The sequence below is a fragment of the Euprymna scolopes genome, chromosome 29 (assembly GCF_053919585.1).
Source record: "Euprymna scolopes isolate OS-2025 chromosome 29, ASM5391958v1, whole genome shotgun sequence".
Taxonomy (NCBI): domain Eukaryota; kingdom Metazoa; phylum Mollusca; class Cephalopoda; order Sepiida; family Sepiolidae; genus Euprymna; species Euprymna scolopes.
Genome location: NC_136510.1, coordinates 79,968,960 through 79,990,661, shown reverse-complemented (window position 1 = coordinate 79,990,661; position 21,702 = coordinate 79,968,960). Strand labels below are relative to the sequence as shown.

Here is a 21,702-nt window from a genome sequence, read left to right as displayed (position 1 = left end):
GTTTGTGTGTGTGTTTTTGTCTGTGTGTACAACTCCCTATGATCAAAGAAATATAGTGTCTATAATATGTGTACATCTTTCCTGGTCAAGAAATATTAATGCCCATTGTAGGATACTTCTGTCAAAGGAGACATTCATTTTTTTTTTTACCGTAACTTCTAGATATAGCATTCTTCACATCACATATACATCGACTGAGTTATGGTTATTAGCATATCGCATTAAATTAAATCATTTTAAATAATTAGCTCGATTATATTACTTATTCGACATAATAGCCTCGTTAATACTGTACCATTTAAAAATATAAACCTTTTTAATCTTCAAACCAGAAAACCAAGGGGAATAACTGTGATAGTTTAATTCTTTGAGCACGTTATTAAATATTTTCTATAATAGATTTGTTTTTATTTCGAAATATTCTTCTAAGTTGAATTATTATTTTTAATTCGGAGGTAATTTGTTTTCGCTTATTCTTAATTTTTAAATAACCTTTTGGTACTCATGCAGAGAGTGAACTCAGAGTCCACCCCGCTGTCTTCGGAACATGATGCCAACAGCCGGAGTAAACCGAGCGTCGCTGAGGAAATTAAGCCAAACGTCGCAGATGAAAGCATAAGAAAAGAAAACCTACCTTAAATTTTAAATTTTATTAACTGTAAAGAAAAATTTTATAACAATATTTTTTGTTTTGTTTTGTTTTTGCTATATATATATATATGTATATATATATATATATATATTTGGTACTCGTGCAGAGAGTGATCCGTGCTGAAATAATAACGTTATTATTTAAAAAGCCATTCTTAACATGGGGAGGGGAGGTTGTTTTGTACCTATTCTGTACTTTAACCTTACAATTGAATAAAAAAAAAACAAATCATAAAACTTTAATTAAACGTGGACATACGATTTAAAAAATAGCACGGATCACTCTCTGTATTACCACCATATATTTTTTAGATAAATACTGTTAAAGAAGTTTTGGTCAATGTCAAGTTTCTTTCCAACTCCTCAAAAAACTTTACAATGACGACTTTGATAGGTTTTCAGTGTTTTTTTTTTTTTTTTCCAAGGTGGTCACCACTTATCAAGGCCCAGAAGCCACTCGGGGATGAGGGTTATTGCGTGTACAATACATTAATATTGAGATTTGATAAAGTGTCTACTTAAGGGAGCGGTTCATCAGGAATTTTTTTATGTTGGACTTGAAGACATCCAAGTTGCAGTCAGGTGGGAAACAGGCACACAGGACAGAGTTCCACAGGCGTGCACTTCTGAGAAAGAAGCTTTGTTCATGGAATCTACGTTTTGGTTTTGGCACAGATAAAGAGTGGGGAAAATTTTTGACAGTGGTTTCAGCTAGACGGGTGTTTCTCGTGAAAGATCGGGGAGGGGGAGACCAGGGATTGAAGCTCAGACGAGCACCGGCCATGGAATTGATGATAAAACAAAGGCTTGCAACGTCTCTCCTGTTGTGCTGAAAATTAATATCACATTTAAATTTGGGGCATGATATAAAGAAATTACTTTTTCAAAAAGTGGGGGATCACTGTCCTATATAAATTTAATGTAAAATGAGTACCCACTTTCTGGCCACCTAATAATTTCTTATCATAAAACAAATTTAACTGTGATTTTCGATTTTAGCACCCCCGAAAACCGGCGCTGTTTTTTGTTTTTTCTAAATAAAAGATTCGTTCAATTTTTTTATAAGTTAGGATGCTAATAATGCCGTCAGTAAGCTTACATGAGCGTTTTTTTTTTTAGGTGGGTAATTCAATTATAGAACTTGTATAGTTTTTAACAGGTGCTTCTGTAATTTAATTAACTTTTTTCCGTAAGTAACGTGCTGACATTAACCATTAAAGCAGAATCGTTAAATATTTCACAAAAATTCTGTTTACATTAGGGGGATCCACAGCCCCCTAATGTAAACAGAATTTTTGTGAAATATTTAACTGCTGAAGCACCTGTTAACAACTATACAATTATATAATGAAAAAAAAAAAGTATGCTTTTGTAAACGTACTGACAGCATAATTAACGTCCTAAATTATGAGATGAAAAAATGAACGCATCTTAGTGAAAAAAAAAAACCCCACCTATTTTCGGAGATGCTGAAAACGAATATCAGTTAAATTTGTTTTGATATGAAGAAATTACTAGGTGGGCAGAAGGTGGGTGCTCATTTTACGTTAAATTTATATCGGAAAGTGATCCCCTACTTTTTGAAAAAGATTTCTTCATATCATGAAAACTACTTATCTGCCCCAAATTTAAATGTGATATTCGTTTTCAGCACCACCAAAAATCCTTTAAAAAGGTTTTTTGAGGGGTTAGAAAGAAACTTGACATTGACCAATTTTTTTGTTCAAGAAAAGGTTCAAAGTTTTTTTTTTTCAAGAAACATTGAAAAAAAAATTATCTTTGTTTGTTGGGGTGTTATTTTATTTTTTTTTTTTTCTCAAGGAAAAACCTGAAAACTAGAAAAATTGAAACAAAACTGGGTGGGATAGATTTTTTTCTTTTTAAAACAGATATTGTTGTTGTTTCCTCAGACGGTTGTTTTATTAATGGTGTGTGTGTGTAAATTGTATTCTGCATTCGCACTGGAGGTCTTTCTGTGTTGCTCGCTCAAACGCCCACAATGGCAATTATAGGCCTAGACTTGGCAAAAAAAAAAAGGTACCAGTGCGGATGATGTAAAGGTTTGGCATGTGGTAGCCTTACACCTCCAGGCATAGCCATCGCTTACCTTTCCTTGTCCACATGATGCACAAGTTTTCGTCCATGCCAGTAATTTTTTTTCTTGACAAAAGTCGAGGGCTCCAGTTGGTGTTTCCAGCTGCACACTTAAGGCTTTAACCTAACATGAGCATCCACACATTGACCCCCCTCCCCCCAAAAAACATTTTGTTTATATTGGGGCGGGGGGGGGATGTCGGCGGCGGCCAGGAAGGATGTTGGGACATTGTTGTAATTGTACTACCTAAAAATGTTTCCTGTGAAGGTCTGTTTCACAATGAGCATAAATAAAAGACAAGGTCAGACGTTTAAAACCATTGGCGTAGACCTGACATCAGACTGCTTCAGCCATGGTATGTTCTACGTCTCAATCAGCCAGACAGGAAGTTCAGAGAAACTCTACATTCTGGCTCCAAATCAAAGAAGCAGAAATGTAGTTTACCACGAGGCTCTTCAATGAAAAGTTCTACAAAAGGATATGATGAAAAACTGATATGATCTGATTGTGGTATGTTATGGTATGTTTTCAGTATTCAATGTGTTAAATAAGATTTAAGCACAGAGTTGAAATTTACTTCCCTCTTACAACATCCACTTACTGGAAAGTTGTCCACAAATCGCGTACCTAAGTGTGCAGAAAAGTCCCGTGCGATGTTAGTTTATATATAATTTGATTTCTTTCACCTATAATCGAAGCCAAAAACAAAATTTATGAAGAATTCTTGATAAAATTATTTATTAAAAAAACATTACTGGAGTGCCATCAGCTATAATTGAAACCAAAACTTAAAACTCATGAAGAATTCTTGATAAAATTATTTATAAAAAAAATCAATGACTTGAGTGCCTTCAGCTATAATCGAAACCAAAAATAAAGCTTTTTTATTTATTTTTTTTCTTTTTACATGGGGGTCACCGCTTATCAAGGCCCAGAGGTCACTCGAGGATAAGGGTTAATTGGTACACATTAGTCATTGTGATTTTAGCATAGTAAACATTAGTGTGAATTTTGTAACTTGGATTACTTAGGAGGACGGTTCAACAGGAACTTGTTCACATTGGACTTGAAGACAATCAAATTGTAGTCAGCTGGAAAACAGGCGAGAAGTTCTAAGAAAGAAACCCTGTTCATTGAATCTACGTTTAGGTGTAGGCACGGATAAAGGGTGTGGGTAATTGTTGATAGTGGTTCTGGCAAGAGGAGTGTTTTTCGTGAAAGTCTGGCGAGAGGGGACCAGAGATCGAAGTTCAGATGAGCACCTGCCATGAACATAACGATAAAGCAGGGACAGGCTTGCTACGTCTCTTCTGTGGGAAAGGGGCTGCAGAGAATAGAAAAGGGCATCCTCACTAAACTATGAAGTCTATTTTGAACTCTGTCAAGACAGGATAAGCTGCTTCTAGCAGCTCCTGCCTAGATGTGGCAACAGTACTCCATCGTTGGCCGAACCTGGCTTTTATATAGGTAGAGAATTGCATCAGGAGTGAGATATCTACTGGAGCGGTAGAAGGATCACACCATCTTTCCAGTGACTTTGGCAATTGATTTTATATACATGTTCCATTTCAGATCCGGAGTAAAGATCCAGCCCAGAAGCTTGTCAAAACATGAAGCCTCCCCAAGACGAGAGCCATTCATTTTGATTGATGGCAGCTGGGCAGCAGAGTGTTGATGATGTAAAGATAGAAGCTTGGTTTTAGATGCATTAAAAGTAAACAGCCACTTCTTTCACCATTGTACCATGTGCTCAAGATCAGAGGAGAGAGAGTCAGAGAGAACTTGGTCGTTTACGGTCTTCGAAGTGCTTCATTCTTGATAAAATTATTTATTTAAAATAAAAGATTACTGGAGTGCCTTCAGCTATAATCGAAACCAAAACCAAAATTTATGAAGAATTCTTGATAAAATTATTTACTAAAAAAAGGTTACTGGAGTGCTTTCAACTATAATGGAAACCGAAACTAAAACTCATGAAGAATTCTTGATAAAATTATTTGGTCAATTGGATTACTTAAGGAGAATGGCTCATCAAGAACTTGTTTACATTGGACTTGAAGACGGGCATAGTCTAGTCAGTTGGAAAGCAAATGGAAGAGAGTTCCACAGCTGATTGTCAACTTTCTTTTTTATGTGAAACATTTGTAAAAGTAAATAAACATTGTTTTTAACAGAAAAGTATCATTCTTATGCCAAACTATTTATAATAATACAAATACTACTACTACTACTATAATAATAATTTGTCTAATAATGTGACAAATTCCTTCAGTTAAAATATCTGTTGGACGATATTTCATCAAATCAAATATCGTCTAGAAAACTAGGCAAGTAATGCAACAATGAAATGTCTCGGGGAATATGCCGGAACACTAAAATAATTCAAAGTGTAGTAACTTTTTCTGTCATTTATATCTTTCGATCTGCAAAGAGTATCAATATGGTCTCTTGTAAGAGAGATGATCTAGTCAAGCCTCTCCCCCTTCCTTTCCCCTTCTTCTTTGTTTAGCTCTTCTTGGTACTTGCTTCTTTGGGTATTTTTTTAGCCCCTCTTGGGTTATTTTTTCACCCCTTTAGGATTATTTAAAGGAAGGTCAATTTCTTAATCAGGATCCCCGGATCTTAGAATAGACTTCCAAGCGAGGTATGTGCCAACAACACAGCAATTAAATGTGAATTTGGGCAGGTGCTGGGCTACTGTATCCTCTTGTGTAAATTTCTTCCACCCTTTTCCTTAATAGCAACTGAAACATGTTTGCTTTATAGTTTATCAAATAAACAGAATTAAAAAATAAAAATAGAATAAATAATAGACCCTTAAAACATTGCCCTCAGCCTATAAACAAAGCAAGGTACACACTTTCGGCTCAGAAGAAAGATATGAGTCTCATCAGCATCCTTAGATAGTTTGGTGGTGGAGACAGAGACATTTAAAAGGCACATGTTATATTATTGTGTCAATAGCGTAGTTAACACGGTACTAGCTTGAACCAACTTGCTTGTGTTCAAGTTAAGTGCAGAGAGGCCGAACAGTTTGTACTGACATGCAGAAATTTAAGTGTAATGTAAACAGCCACCTTGCTGCTCAACTCCTTACTTAGTACCCCTAAAAATTATGCCCCTTACATCAAAGTGGCACTGTGCCTTGTTTGGGGTGAAAATGCAATAATAATAAAAAAAGACTGACATTGACTTCGATTGACAACCATGTTACACCTGCGTGCTAGCAGGGGTCATGAGGTAGGTCAGTGCATTTTGAGTGCAAGTTGTGTTGACAGGATTTATCACCCCCCATATCATATCTCAATATATACAGAAGAGACACACGTAGTTAGTCAGTAATCAGTTAGACTAGAATCAGAGTAAGTCACAACGAGAGTCTTACGTTCAAGATGAGGAAAAGAAGAAAAAGATGTGAGTCGAGTCGGTGATGCAGTGGCCCTCCCAGGAATAAGGAAAATCCTGAATAAAGTCTGTCCACAAATAACATGTTACAAGTCGTGTTTTAGGAGCATGCATGATTTGATTGTTATATTGAAGGCAACCATCGTGAGGGCACTGACAGAATAAAGGAGACAAGGTATGTATCTTAAGATCTCCTTATAGACAGTATGTATGGGACACACAGACACACCCATGACTGTATACACACATGTGCACATACAAAGACAGTAGATCAGCGGCCTTGTCATATATAGACTCACATACACAAAATATACACCCAGGTATCCAACAATATGGCACAGCGTTGTAAAACACGTGTGTATACTAAAAGACTTTTGAAAGATAATGAAATTCAATATCTTGAAAGAAACACAAATAAATGTTTTTCATTTGCTCTTTTAAAAAAAGCTGAGTCGGATTTTTATTTCTTTCCTTTTTTTAATTGTCTGGTACTGTCGCAAAGGAACAAACCAACGTGTGGGTCCGAGAGGTTCGAAGTGTAATGACACAGTTAAAAAGTAACGGCCATGTTATAAATCAACCAATTGGCATCTTGTGAATGTTGGCTCTTCTTAATTCAAGATAATTCAACAGATTAAATACGAGTAAGAAACACCCGTCTAGCAGAAAACACTATCAATAACGTCCCCCACTCTTTATCTGTGCCTAAACCTAAACATAGATTCCATGAGCAAAGGTTCTTTCTTAGAATTGCATGCCTATGGAATTGTCTTCCATTTTCCTACTTTCCAGCTGACTATAATATGGTTGTCTTCAAGTCTAACATAAACAAGTTTTTGATGAGCCGTTCCATATAAGTTAACAAATTTACCGAATTTCCATTACTAACGATTACTATATTGTCCAATTTCTACTGTACACTCTTTAACCCTTATCCTCAAGTGGCCTCTTGGCCTTGATATGCGGTGATGCCCACGTAAAACCAAACAAAAAAAATATGGTCAGCACAAAGGAAGAAATGAATCACAAAAGTAATGATGTGACACCATGTGACCCAATCAACAAGTCATCAACCGTTGTGTATTTTGGATTTGTTCTCTATCTTTCATCATTCTAGTTTTGGTTGTGCAACCATGTTCACACTGGCTACTATCAATTGGGAGCACACTGGTCCACAAGTATAAAAACAAAATAGTGATACCTCGATTGTCGAACGTTTCGGTGGTCGAACAACTCAGTGTTCAAACCAAAAGTTGGAGATTTTCTTGCCTCAATAGTTGAATGAAATTTTGGAGTTCGAACCTCCCACTTCACTTCTAATGTAAACAAGCAGCGGTGTTCTTCAGTGGAATGTTGTAATTCATACTGGTCACGATACTTTTGAAGTGTGGTGTGATGACTCAACCCAACTCTGATGATGTCGCCATGCGAGTCTAAACTTTGTGACAAGAAACAGCATCACAACCCCTTTGACAGTCTAGACGGTGTCTGAGTTATTTTTAGCACATCAGTGTGGCATCAAAACCATGCAATTCATTTGGTCGCCCCTGTTTTGCATGGGATAACAAAGGACCTTGAGGTGTCCAAAAAGTAAAAAAAAACAGGTCAGTAGACTTCAATAGAATGGACGAAGCGGACGTATCTCAGGACAATAATAATTAACTGCGCAAAAAAAAAAAAAAACATGTTGTTCAAATAATCAGTTTAGCGTCACATAAAGAGTCTTTCAGATTTGTCTTATAAAAGCCGACTCAAAAAAACTTAACTTTTTCTCTCTTGAGTACCAAGGATTACATGGTGATCTCATTTAGGTCTCCAAGTTCCTTGATGGGCATTATGATTTACTTCTATTATTCATTCCTGCGCCAGAAGGAGATGTATACGGAGGATGCTACCAGAAACTATTTCATTACAGATTTCGATCGAACCAGAGGAGGGTTGCTTTCTTAATCAAGATCCTTGCACTTTGGAATAGACTTCCAAGGGAGGTAATAAATGCAAAAACAGGTGTTCAGCTACTGTATCCTCGTCTGTGTAAATTTCTACCACTCTTTTTCCTACATGGCAACTGAAGTATGGTTGTTTTATTTATTTATTGCCAGCTTAATTGAATTACATTGAATCAATCTTTTCTAATGTTCTATTTCTAACAGCTGAGGCCATAAAACAAACTTTCATGTCTAATCTTATCTATTGATCAGATGAAATAGTGAGCTAATTATGGAGTCCCCAGGCCCAGACAAAATCAGAGACCTGGACCATCCTATCTTTCCCCAATTTTGGAGTCCAAGAAAGGAGTAGGGGTACACAAAACAAAACTGTCCAAAGAAGGAGGGTGTTACATCCAATTGTTAGATATTTGCAGCAACCCCAATAAGAAAACATTCAATGAATTGCAGACAGGCAGATAGATCCCATGTGAAGAATGCGGGACTTTTCATCATTGTCTAATAAAAATGGATAATTTCATCCAGAAATGTGGGAAGACATCGGTCAGGTCAAAGGATTGAAACAATAGACAATGGGAAATATTAAACATTCCAATAGGAAAAGAATGTTTATATAAATAAATCGGCGCAAAGAGAAAGCGGGCAGTTGGTCAGAGAGAAGCAAGGCTGTCACATTTCTTCACCGGCCAACATCCGATCTAACTACGCACCCAACTCAGATGCCTTCAGAAATGTCAAAACACCAGTAATCTATATATATAAAAGCGAAAATGTATGTATGTGTGTATGTTTGTGTGTCTGCTAAAAACTTTCGACAGACACAACAAAAATTCACAAACCTGGTATTATATTGAAGCTCCATCCTTCGCTCAAAAAATATCGAAAAATTGGCCAAAAACGTTCATTTTTCACCCCGAAATCAAAAATTTTCGACATGGAGGGGGGTCAACAAAAACGTCCCTCGCGACCAGTTCTACACATGCGTCAGATGACGTCATGACCTGATTTACTTTAAATAGTTGAAGACCTGAACAAATTTCGTGTACGTCGCGTTAGGTCAGTTCATTAGTGAGTGGGTTCATAATCTAAACGTTTTGGGTTAGAATCGTGGTGTGAGATGTCTTCTTTTTTTATTTTTTTTTCGATTTTTTAAATTTAAATATTGAACCAGTATTATTTAAGCCATTTTTCACGTAACATTCATTTTTCTGTTTTTTTGGGGTTTTTTTTTTACTTCGCTTATCCATCCCCAACCACACACCCAAAAACACCCGGGTACGCACCGATTTTGTAAATTTTAATATCGAAACAGGCTTATTTAAGCCATTTTTCACATGTTCGTTTTTCTGTTTTCATCATTCGTTTGCCTTACGTTAGTTTTTTTTCCCACTTAAGTGTTAACGTTGTTTTCTTTTTTTACTTCACTTATAACAAACAAACCTACGTCGTCGTAACACTCGACGACTTCCGGCTGCGCACCTGTCAATTTGGTTCTTAAATAAATTCAAACATCTTTCACTAACTCATTCTGGTTAGCCGCTTTTATTTTCAAACTTCGCCTCAGGGCTTCCGGTTCGATCCTCCACATGAATGTTTTTTTTTTATTATCGTTTACTGGAAAGAAGTTTACATGAAATAATTTTATAAAAGAAACAATAGGGTCTCTAGAGTGCAATGTAGAATAACATATTTTTACTGCGTGGAGGGATGTGATCCTCCTGGGCGATTTCAGATTTTGATGACCATAAAAACATAGGAGTGTGAAATATTCATTATTCATCATTCAATTCTTCCAGCTTGTAAAAAAAATAAATAGACAATCAACTGTTGAAAAAAAAAAAATCAGAAAAGAACGCACCATGTTAAAACAATTAAACTTTGAATATGCATAAAAATTATTTTTCTTTACATATGTTTTTAAACACGTTCATTTTCTAATTTTTTTGTTTAAATGAAATGAAAGTTTTCAACACAGATATATTTTGGGTAGGATGGCCACTAGAATAAGTATGAGAATATGACCAACCGACATTTGTCACCCCCTACTCTTTTGATGGCCTTGTGCCTACTTTTTGTACATTTTGATATATTTTTTTTGCAAATAAAAGTGTAGCATCTGTTATGATAGACATCTTTTCTGTCCTTTTTTGTTTGAGGAGAAATTCTTCTAAACTGAGACAATCAAAAAATGAAATGCGTTACGCTTATAAATCGTTCATATAGTAAAAGAATGTTAGTGTTTAAAATCCGTGAAAGAACGTGACAGGAAACCAGCAACAACATTACTAGCTTTGGGTAGGAGCTAAGTGTAGTAACTGTACTGATAGTATTTTTTCTTCTTCACTCTATTTACAGACTGGGTAACTATGTTGGTAATTTTAATAGCAGATTTCTGCATCATCTTCTATTATTAACTAGCAGGTGTACGCTGCATTGCCCAGGTTTGGAGAGGTGGTATAGTAAGACTATTGAGTAGCCCTCCCCTAACCCTTATTAAAAACAACTAAAATAACAGCAAGTGTCCATGCAAGCACAAAAAAAAAAAAACAAAAACATAGCCACAGTAGCCAGACTCGAACCTGTAATGCTAAGAGGAAAAGGAACTGAAAAAGCCAACAGTTTAGCCATCGGTGTAGTCATTGCAAGGCATACGATGACTTTGCAAAATGTCAATACAAACTTGACCATTCTTTGGCCAAAACGGCTCAGTTGACCAGCACAGAATTAATCAATTTTGCCAATTTTTGGATATTTGTTATCCAAGAGACCGATCTTTCTAATAATACCAATTTTGTCAGTGTTTGTTGTGTCGAAAGTTTTTGGCAGACATAAAAACACACAATTTTGCCTTTTATATATATAGACTAGTGGGGGTGCTCAGCATTGCCAGAGTGTAAAAGAAAAAGAATTTGGTAGGGAGGTAGGCTCGAACCCGAAGCCTTGAGATGAATAGCCTGACCACTTAACATGACACTACACAGGCAGAGAAGTGAGGAAGGGTGGAATCAAACGTTTAAAAAAGCAGGTGGTTAAACGAACATCAACGTACAATTTTCTAGGTCAGACATCACGCCGTAGTAGTAGTAGTAGTAGTAGTAGTAGAGAAAATGAAATCACAGAGCAAATTTTGTAAGATAGAAGCCACTGAAATAAAAGATATTTATGACCTCTTTTCGTAAATGGGAGATATTAAAATCTAGGGAGTATATAAAACGTTCTAAGAAAGAGTGACCCCCCCCCCACCCCAAAAAAAGCCTTTGGTGGACATACAAAAAAAAAAGTGCACACATACACATTTTCGCTTTTATATTATAGATGATTATGAGATCACTCCCTCTAAGAATTGCTATCGTTTTTATCTTGTTGTCTAATCTAAGTCTAACATTCTTATTTTGATACCTGATTTTGACATGAAAATAGTATGTTTTGCAATTACACTTTCCTCTTAGGTATATTTTAAATTATTAATTTCATTATTTTTACGTTGCTCTGTATCACATAGTAAAATAAATTAACAACAAACCTTAATCATTTTTTTTTTTTTTTTTTTTTAATGATTTCCACACTTTTTCCAATCCATATTTTAGGAGCTTATCCAGAATTAGTATTGCAACCAGCTAACTAATTTTGAAAATCTTGAATCTTTTAGCTTCAAAACTATTCAAATTAATATAAAGTATGAGAAATAAAACAGAATTTTAGTAGGATTAGAAAATAACAAGTGTTTACTTTTTTTTTTTTTTTTTTTAAATAATTAGTGGTGTACACCATAAAATGAGAAACAAATGTTTACCATGACTGTGTAAACAACGATTATTTGCAGATTACACAAGAGGTACTAGTTCTATCATAAAAATATTGCCATTACCAATCCAACCATCATATCCGGAAACTATTTACACCAACAGTAGACGATGTACACCCTACGGATGTATGTTACTGTCATCATTATATTTGGATGTCGTTCAAAAATTGATTTCCTAATTTAACATTGACCAGGTCTTTGTTTAACCCACCCCAACAAGAAAGGACCTTTCAAAGCTCGGACCCTCCTTCTGAATCTTCTGCTGGTCTCTATCTCTTTCTGAGATATCCAATTATTTTAATAGCGAATGAACTTCCGTATAATCAAGTTATCTTTCAGTAAAACTTTTTAAATCTTCAAATATGAAGAATGGCTTTCTTAACATCGTAACATGACCAATGTTCTTTATCTCCATTTAACAATTCCGGTTTCCTTATTCTGGGAAAGAAATACATTTCTGATAAATGGTTTCCCTTTAGCTAGTGATGTATAACCATGCTGCCCTTGTAATCAAACCATTCCATCAATGTCTGTGCCTTAGGTTTCCTTTTCAACGTGGTCATATTAACTCTAACCTTGGTGATTCTCGAAAGTGTATGTACTGGTCTACAAGTTGTATTCAAATCAAAAGCAACACTTGTAGCCTGGCGAGGTGGCTTGTTTGCCCAACCCTGCTTCACAGGAACAATTAATGTAACAACTCCATCTCCAGTCCCTAAATACAGTGGCAAACCTTAAGTCATCATGGTTACACTTTTATCTTCATTTAGTGATGGACCCTTCAAAATATAACCAGACACTTACTACATTACGACACTTATGACCCTAAGTTCATGTTCCTTTAGCACGCTGGCTGACCATTCAACATCAGATGTTGTGGTTTGAGTTCTCGTAGGTGCTTTCGTGAATGGCTGGTATATTACTGTATATAGCAGTCTAGTCTGGTTGTGGTGTCGATGTTGTAAATAACTGTTTTCAAATCAAAGCAATTCAATAATAACTAAGAAACCATCTTTTTATAAACGAGAATAATTATTTATAAGATATTCCAGGGTTAACCTTGTGAAAAGAATGCTCATTTTTCAGGTTCTTAATGGTTTCAAGATGCAGGATGTTTTAACGGTCAGACAACTTCTCAGTAAGAGGAGAAAAACTTTTCCAACTTAGCTCTTTTAAGGTTATCTAGCCCTGGGTAAGATCCCAAAGCTGAGGTGTGTATTCTTCACCAAACACCAGGCAAGTTCCTCATTTGTCAAAACACATTTATGACCCTAACAACCTCTGCTGGCCGGGCCGCATCCATCGCTATCCTGGTTCACGGGAGCATACTTACGATGTACTCTTGGCCGTGTTCATTGCTCCCAGCTCCATAGATGCAACCCAGCAGGGCTACATTCTTACTTGTCTAGTGGTGGACCCCTCAAGGGTGATCAGACTCTCACTGGAAAATATCTTTTTGCTGCTCAGGGCACGCGAAATGTGCATGACCCTAAGCCCGTATGGCAACATAGTCGATTTCGGCTGTCACTCTGGCTTCATGCTGGATCCAGTCTATCTCTTTCATCATCTGGTGTCAGGGCATACCTTAAATAAACTGCATCTTGATTCAGGCCAGCAATCGAGAAAGAAAGAAAAACTCTGGTTCATTTTCGTAAAAATCAACAACATAACTATTCATAAATCGTTTTACACTTGTTTAAAGTCGAGTTCTTTGATCCGAGCTTCATGATGCAGGTTGTATAACTTAAGTTCCTCTAATTAATTTCCCAGCTAAGAACAAGAGCCCCTCAACTTAGCTCTTATGAGGGTAGTGATGTGGACGCCTCGATGCCAGCCAGTAAAAGGACCCTAACTCTAAAAAAAAAAAAAACCCCAATAGTTTTTATCAAATCAGAAATTCCTCCCTCTACCTTTTTGAAGTTATTCTTTTTCTCCTCTCGTAAACTCCTTTCTCCATCCCTTTATTTTATTCTTTTCATTTTCTATTTTCTTGTGAACGTCTTCTTCCTCTTTCATGATCATATCTCTCCCTAGGTTCAATTTTATTTATTTATCTGTCCAACTAACTTATCACTGGCTTGGTGGCCTGGTACAACAGGTGGACCCAAATGACATCTCCCAGACACCAAAGCACACCCTTTGAACCCAAGTCATTGTACCTGTCTCACTCAATTAGTTATTTAAATTCATTTTTATCAAATCCAAATAGAAAAACAATCTCTTGTTCCATGAATCCTATTATCAGATTTTATTTTTTCATTGAAAAAGATACTATTTCTTCTCTGGTGGACAGAAATCTCATAAACATGTTTTTCCTTGACTGAGTGTCATCATCTCCCATCTCCATCTAGCTGAATAGGATACCTGGCACTGCCTGGGATCCCGTTACACACTAGCTTTTATGGAACTCTAATTCCCACCACCATCTCTGAGATTAGCATTTCCTCCTCTATTGTTTGGACATTACCTTTTCCCTCTCTTAAACCCCTTTTTTCTCTTTCTCTATCTCCTCCAAAGAAACTTTATTATCAAATGACGCAGGAGGTCTTTCCATCTTTCAAATTAATTCTTATCACCTAGAAAGTGGTCTGTCACTTCATGGATGTCAAACGGACTTCATGGTCCATTGCTAACTTTACTTTGCTAGAAATTACATTTTTCTACCATATCAGCAATAAAAACATGTATTCTTTTCTTCACTCATGTCAAACAGTCCATCTAATCCTCAGCCCGTAAGCAAGGTGAGTTGGTATTGCCCAACCAATGCATTAGTCTTACACACAGACACATAAAAGCGCACACATATACATTCTGTATTTGATTTGTTGCTAAAAAGGTATCATTGGGGCTCCATCACTAGTGCCTACAACAGAATTAAATTCCCATCTTTCAAGTTCACAATTTCAACTAAGACTGATGTAGGACACCAAATAATTCCTCTGCTTATGTTGAGACTTCTAACTAATCAACAATGATCAGATGTGACATTTTCCATGCAGTATTGCACTGGTCAGTCTTTCATTTATGGTCGGTGCTTTTTCTCTTGCATCAGGGTTGATATACCTTCGTCTGGCTGGTTGTTTGCTCGCTAAATAAAAAGAAACAGTAATTCACAATTCGCCTTCCTACCAGGAGGCAACTCAATGCACAGAGGAAAAAAAAAAACAAAAACAAACTTAGCTTCTAGTCTACTGATTAATTTTTAAACAAAGATATATATGTACAAATGCTCGTACGGTTACAAGTATTAAGTTCACATAAGTCGATAATTAGTCTTTCGGCCTTCCCTCTTTCTTAATAGTGCACTCCCTCTCAACTGAATCACTGTCTCTCCATGACCTTTTCAGCTCTGCACATGATTATATAGTGCAGGGCAGAGTAACGTAGTGTTTCCCCAACCAATCAACCACAACAGTGTTTCCCCCTTTTAGAATTCCCACACAAACGCTCCTGGAAAGATTGTAAGCTGTTTATCAGACCTTTGGGGTCACACTCGTGGATCATGCTTGAGGTGTAAACATTCATTCTCAAATATATGAATTCGCATTATTTGCACAAGTTTACGTTTTTACTTAACCTTTAGTGACATTGTTGTTGATGGATAAACCAAGATGAATATAACACGATCATTTACCATTTTTGTGATTTTCTCGCGCACACCATATTTAATAGTCATATTTGCCTGTTTTTTTTAATAGTGACTTTTAAATTTTTGCTCCCTATCTTGGAGAGCCCAACCATTCCGTTTGGTCATTAGTGAGTGTTTTTATCATTAATTCTCGGGAGAGAATTAATGATCTAGGGTGGGACCATTGGTGCTTGAAGTGAATGTTGTATGAAATAAGCTTACAATGCATGTTAGAAAAATATATTTTGTTTAAGAATTCAAGAATTGAGGGATGCAAACCGTTGCCAACAGGGTATCAATTTCAACGCTTATAAGAGTTGCCAACCACATTTGAATCCTAAGTCCTGATTTCAATGATTATAACAGCTATCCAGATTCCAACTCCTTATGACCAAGTTCCGATTTAAACCATCTATTGTGCATGGCGTGAACTGAATCTTAATTATTTTTTTTAGACTTGTTTAAAGTTATAGTATCGTTTCAGTTAAAACAATGTCAAAGCTAATATATACTTATCTTGTGTTGTACATTATCTAATATATCTCCAGGATTTTCAGTATCATTCTACACAATTTTTCCTTGGATAATCTTTATTTTTGCAGTAGAACATGTATTTCACTTCAGTATCTTTTGAAGAACATTTACTCCAGTACAGAATTTTAACATGAAGCAATTTTTCATACATTCAGCTGCTTATTTTTACATTTTTCTTTTAGTTAAAAAGAAAAAAAAAAACAGCCAATTTTTCATTGTTTCAACTTTTGTTTCCAATAAATATTAGCCTACTGTTATTTTAATATTAGGTAAGTTTTCCGTTTGACAACTATTCAAAATGTTTTTTTTTTTACTCTAATGATATATGACGCAGTGATTTCAGATCGCTGAGATAAATATTTCTATTTTTTCTCAATTTAATTTAACTTGAAAGTAGATATGTCCACTTTCTTTCTCATCCTTCTGACTTCTGTACCATACCCCCCCAAAAAAAAAACTTTTTGTTGGATTTTAACAGTTAATTGCTTTTCGTATCAATTTGTGTAATACAATTGACCCATCACTAAATATATTTATGCATTGCACAATCTGCGATTTCCACAAACTTGCCAGCTGAGGGAAATAACTTTACACTGAAAAATAAAACATGGAAATACAATACATATAACAAACCTTCTGTTAGTTTAATGAAAAAAGTTTTTTTTTCCTGTAATTAAATTAATAAAGTTTTACAATGTTTTAAAGAAAATTTGTAAGAAAATACAATTTTATTGAAATGTTTTTTGCACATTTGTGTATGAAGCTATTTTGTTTTGCAAAAACAAAAGTATGAAAAAGTTGTAAGAAAAACTTTTTTCTTTACAGAAATGTTAACTAACCTCATCCCAGAGGTTCAGCATGTTAAGTTGCTATTACCTTCCTTTGTTGGCAGAAAGTTAATACATCCTCCAGTTGTTTGTATTCTCTCCAGCGATGATAAATTCACTTTCCTTTTCTTCCATTTTTTTTTTTTTTTTTTAAATTCTGAATAATTTCATTTAATCTTTATTAATGCAACTAAAATTATTTCAATTTATAAAAAAAAATAAAGTCACCTCTTTAGATTCTTATTGGATAAAACCTGACAATGAATTTGCTTTCAATTTTTTTTATTAGCTAAATGTTCCTAATATTGCAATTGGCCTTTTCCAGTTATTGATGTCAGCTACCGGACAAAAAAAAAAAAACTTTGTGGAAATCAAAGGTCATAAAATGGATAAGTACCAAATATATTTGGTGTAATTTATTTTCTAATCTTTCTAGTCCTCATGATAAATCTTTAATACCACATACCTTATGTGGCCAATTCTGTACTTTATTACATAAATTACAAAACAGCAGAGATATGACGAGCGAAGAGACATATAAAACCGACTGGTTGACCACTGAGCTTATATCACAAGAGTGCCTTTAACTCTTCAGTCAAGAGACATTTGAGAACACCTAAAAAACATGTACAAGAAAATTACTTTTTGAGACGGGGGGATGCTCTCATTTTCTGCTTGCCACCAAGTCATAACTGCAGATTCCATGTGAGATGGGGGGTAGTCCCAATGCAGAGGGTTCAATTTCTATTCCTAGCAACACATCTCATATTCTGCAAAATCTTTACCAAATCAATCATCATAGATTCGAGTCCTTCCTGCATTACCTATAATTTTTTTATTTAGTTTTTCCATGTCTTTCTATAGTGTTTCTTATACTATACCTCCATCAATATACAATGACCAAGTCAGAAACTGTGAAATTTATAAGTCACATATTACGCAATAATATTTTATAGAACACAATGGACAGATCATTCTTAATGTGTTTCTTATGTCATTCATTTTCCAGCTAATCCTTCCTGGTGAGGCCAATTATTGAGGAAGCCTATAGTATCACACTAGCAGCTTCTCTAAAATTATTTCAACACCATTTTAATAATATATTACAATCTGAAACGTATAGCATATTTAAATTCTTAATCATTCAGTTAAAAAAAAAAAAACCCTTTCCAGAAATTAATAAATGCCACTTTCCATAGAATACCATCATTAAATTTTTTCCCACATGATCCATCTTATATGCTGGCATTAAATTCTAAACTAAATTGTTTCTGACCAGGCCTTTATCCTTTTCTTTTAATTCAATCCTTATCACTTTCTCTCATGCTTTCCTCAAACTAAAAAATCCACTTATAAATTTTTTAATCAATCAATACTTTTTAAAACTATCATTGTCTGACACTATCTCATATTCTACATCTGTTAAGCCAACTCGTTCTTTCAACATCATTATATTATTATTATACAAATCTACTGTTCTGTTAATATTCAACTGTACTATCCAGATTTAATCCTCATTTAAAAATGTAAGATTTAAGCAGATCTTGAAGACTAAAATTACACATTTTATATTAGTTCTCTCTATGCAACACACACTCAAAAACATGGCTTTATATATACTCAAATATTGCTTTCTAACATCACACTGCATACATATGGTTGATACTTTTGTCTATTTTTTCATGTGAGATTTGTCTTTTTTGCCTATATTTTTTCTCTGCTTGTACCGATCAATTCTTGGTCATGTAATCAATTTTAAAAAGCATGATTCTAACCACATTGTCTCTCACATTGGTAATTAGAAGTATAAAAACAAAAATACAAGCTCATAAGAGAAAACACAAAAATGGTATTTTGAAAACTTAAAGCGTTTTAGTTTGTAAAATATAACTATTTTAGCAGAAGCCCTTGAAATCTGTGATTATCCAAAGCGTGTTAATGTCCATGGGTATTGCTATTTTAAGCACTTGAAATGTTTACTATCAGACTATCAATTTCCACAGCTTGCAGAGTTTCAAACTTTACAATACAGCGTCCAGTGTTTAACAGGCTAGCACTAAATCAGCATAAAACCGAGACTCAGTAAAGATTCACAACAAAGCTACAACTAAATCTGTTGTTAAATTCTAACAATACTGGGAGGATTTCTGTATGCAGCTGGGACAATAACAAACCACTTGTTTGTCTTCAATTTATACAAAATCATCGGGCATCACTTAGCAATTTGTTAAAAGCATTTTTCCAAAATCTGAATGCTAATTCTTCTTATGATACTCCTCTTGAATTTGTTTCAGGGTATATCATCATCTGGAAATAAAACCAAACTGCATTTCACCATGACTTATTTACAATCAACCATTTTCAGGGCATGATCAATCAACTTTAAGCCTTTGTAATTATCTCTACTGTTCTTATTTTATTAAGATTAGTCCCCTGGAACAACTTCCATTATGTGATATGATGCACCGAGGTCTTCAGCAATGACACCCAAGGGTTTTTGCAGCCTTAATCATTTTATTAAAAATATCTTATGGTGAGAACAAGCAATAACCCTTATCCCAAAGTGGCTTCCGGGCCTCGATAAGTGGCTTACCTCCATAGATCCAACCACTGTTTTTGTCACTTAAAGAATGAACTTAATTTTATTAATTATCTGCTCATAAATTGGGTGTTTGATTTTCACACCAACTTTAATCTCCATCATGTAGTCTCAGTCAGTATTTAAATGGATTTACCTTTCAAATAAAATTACAATTTTGTGTTAAAAGTAAATTTGTGAAGTTACTATGATACTTTGTTTCTCCTAACTAAACACAAATACTTCACTATACACAACAAATAAAACACTCCTTTTATGACAAGCAGCGTCCCTGACATGTTACCCCTCATCCACTTTATATATATATATATATATAGATAGATAGAGATTGTTATTTGGGCTAGACTACATTTAAAATTTTTCTGTTGTATAATTTATGGCCAGCGAGTGTATTATCTTTATAAAGAAGCTATTATTTTTTCACTTCTCAGAAGTGTGAAGATCACTCATCAAAATAAAAAGCGCTTATTTCTGTATTTATTTTCAAATACAAAATGCAACTGGACTTTTCAGACTATTTTTATTTTGTGAAGTTCTCCGGTCTCCAAGTTAAATAAACACTAATTGTTTATAATAATTTTTGATTTGCTTGTTTTGCAACAATACCAACACTTCAGGTTCATACCAAATTCAGTCATTTTAGAGATAGTTTTCATGCTTCAAGTTATTTACTTTTCAAATATTTATTCTTGTTTGGTTTGGTTGTTTCGTAGAGAAAAAATATTTTTGAAGAACATGATCGAGTTTTGTAAAGAAAAATACCATCAATATTTGGTGTAGTTTAGGACATCAAGTTGACCACCAGATAAGTTGTTCATTCTAATCGCACAGAAACAGGTTACGACACAAAATCTTTCTGACTTATTTTTTTATCTACAGTAACTACAAAGTAAGGATTCTAATATATATATATATATATATATATATATGATTTGGAGCCATTTTTTTTTCCAAAGTCATGTCTTTTGTCTTCCTGATGAACATTATTATAAAAGTTAAATTTGTGAACGTATTCTTTGATTCTCTTATTAAATAAACAATTATTGAAAATTGATTTGTAAAAATTTTAATCCCAAAGAAACATACTAAGGCACAAAATCCTGTCATGTGTCCTCATCACTAAAGAAAATTATACTCCTTTTCAGTAAATGGAATGCATGATCTTGCATTCACTAAAAGAATAAGTATTATATAAAACTGAACAGATAATTTCTAACTGTAAATTAATTTTTAAAGGGTTTTCTTAAAAACAAAAAATTATACAGATATTAGAAAGAGAGAGATGAAAAGTCTGTTTTTAGATTTAATTATCGTTTCCCTGGTGGGAAACTGGGCTGATAATCCTGGAGGTACTGCAATACCAGGCCAACCCGTGGCAAAGGTGGAGCAAGCCCCTAACTCTTCGCCATGTTGCAAAAATCAGTTTAATATCGTAGTCCCCAAATCGGGGACGTATCAGATATTAAGCTGATAAGAACAGATACTACACTTTGATCTTAGCCAAAAGGCCGAGAAGCGATAAAGATTTGGCGCACTTTCCCTCATTTACATGTGCACATTGAAAAGTAATATATCACGTTCCCAACTTATACAAACGTCCAAAGGCAAAAGTCTACACTAAATAAACTTAAAGGAAATGCGTCTATTTTCATCCTCTATACTATTATAAAAAATACTAAGTTTTCAACATTTCATGCTGTTAATCTAAACAGTTTAAATAAAGAAAAATCTTTTAATTGCCAGCATAATACGCGTCAGAGATCGTAACATACTTATAGGAAAAGTAAACATTTTAATCATTTGTAATTACTTATGTTTATTAAAAAAAAAAAAAAATACTTGGATAAAAAAATAATTTTCTTTAAACAATAATTGGCCAAAAAATGTATTTTATATTTAACAAATAGTACATTATTCCGATCGTTTATTTAAAAGCAATGTCAAGGTCGCATTTTGTGCTGTCCTGGCAAAAATACGGTGTCACATAAAAATGAACCCAAAGAAAAATCCATAGAAAATTTAAACAATGTACTTTTTTTTATCATTAATTTTAATGAAAATGAAAAGCAAGTATGATATAACAAAGATATAAAAATAGAAAAAGAAAATAAATTATGAAAGAAACAAACAAAATCGAGACTTAAAACCTTTGCTTTTATCTCGAGGAGGATTGCCGATAGTTGTTTTTGTTTTGTTAAGTGAAAATTTG

General features: G+C 34.5%; 1 protein-coding gene and 1 non-coding gene across 2 annotated transcripts in view; both read right to left on the bottom strand.

Moving 5' to 3' along the window:
* LOC145252747 (dol-P-Glc:Glc(2)Man(9)GlcNAc(2)-PP-Dol alpha-1,2-glucosyltransferase-like) overlaps positions 1-21,702 on the bottom strand; it is an 88,674-nt gene that overhangs the window by 48,522 nt on the left and 18,450 nt on the right. The gene's annotated exons all lie outside the window — the stretch shown is intronic.
* LOC145252946 (U2 spliceosomal RNA) lies at positions 20,818-21,013 on the bottom strand. Its single transcript, XR_013863694.1, has one exon. It is a non-coding gene; the product is annotated as a U2 spliceosomal RNA (small nuclear RNA).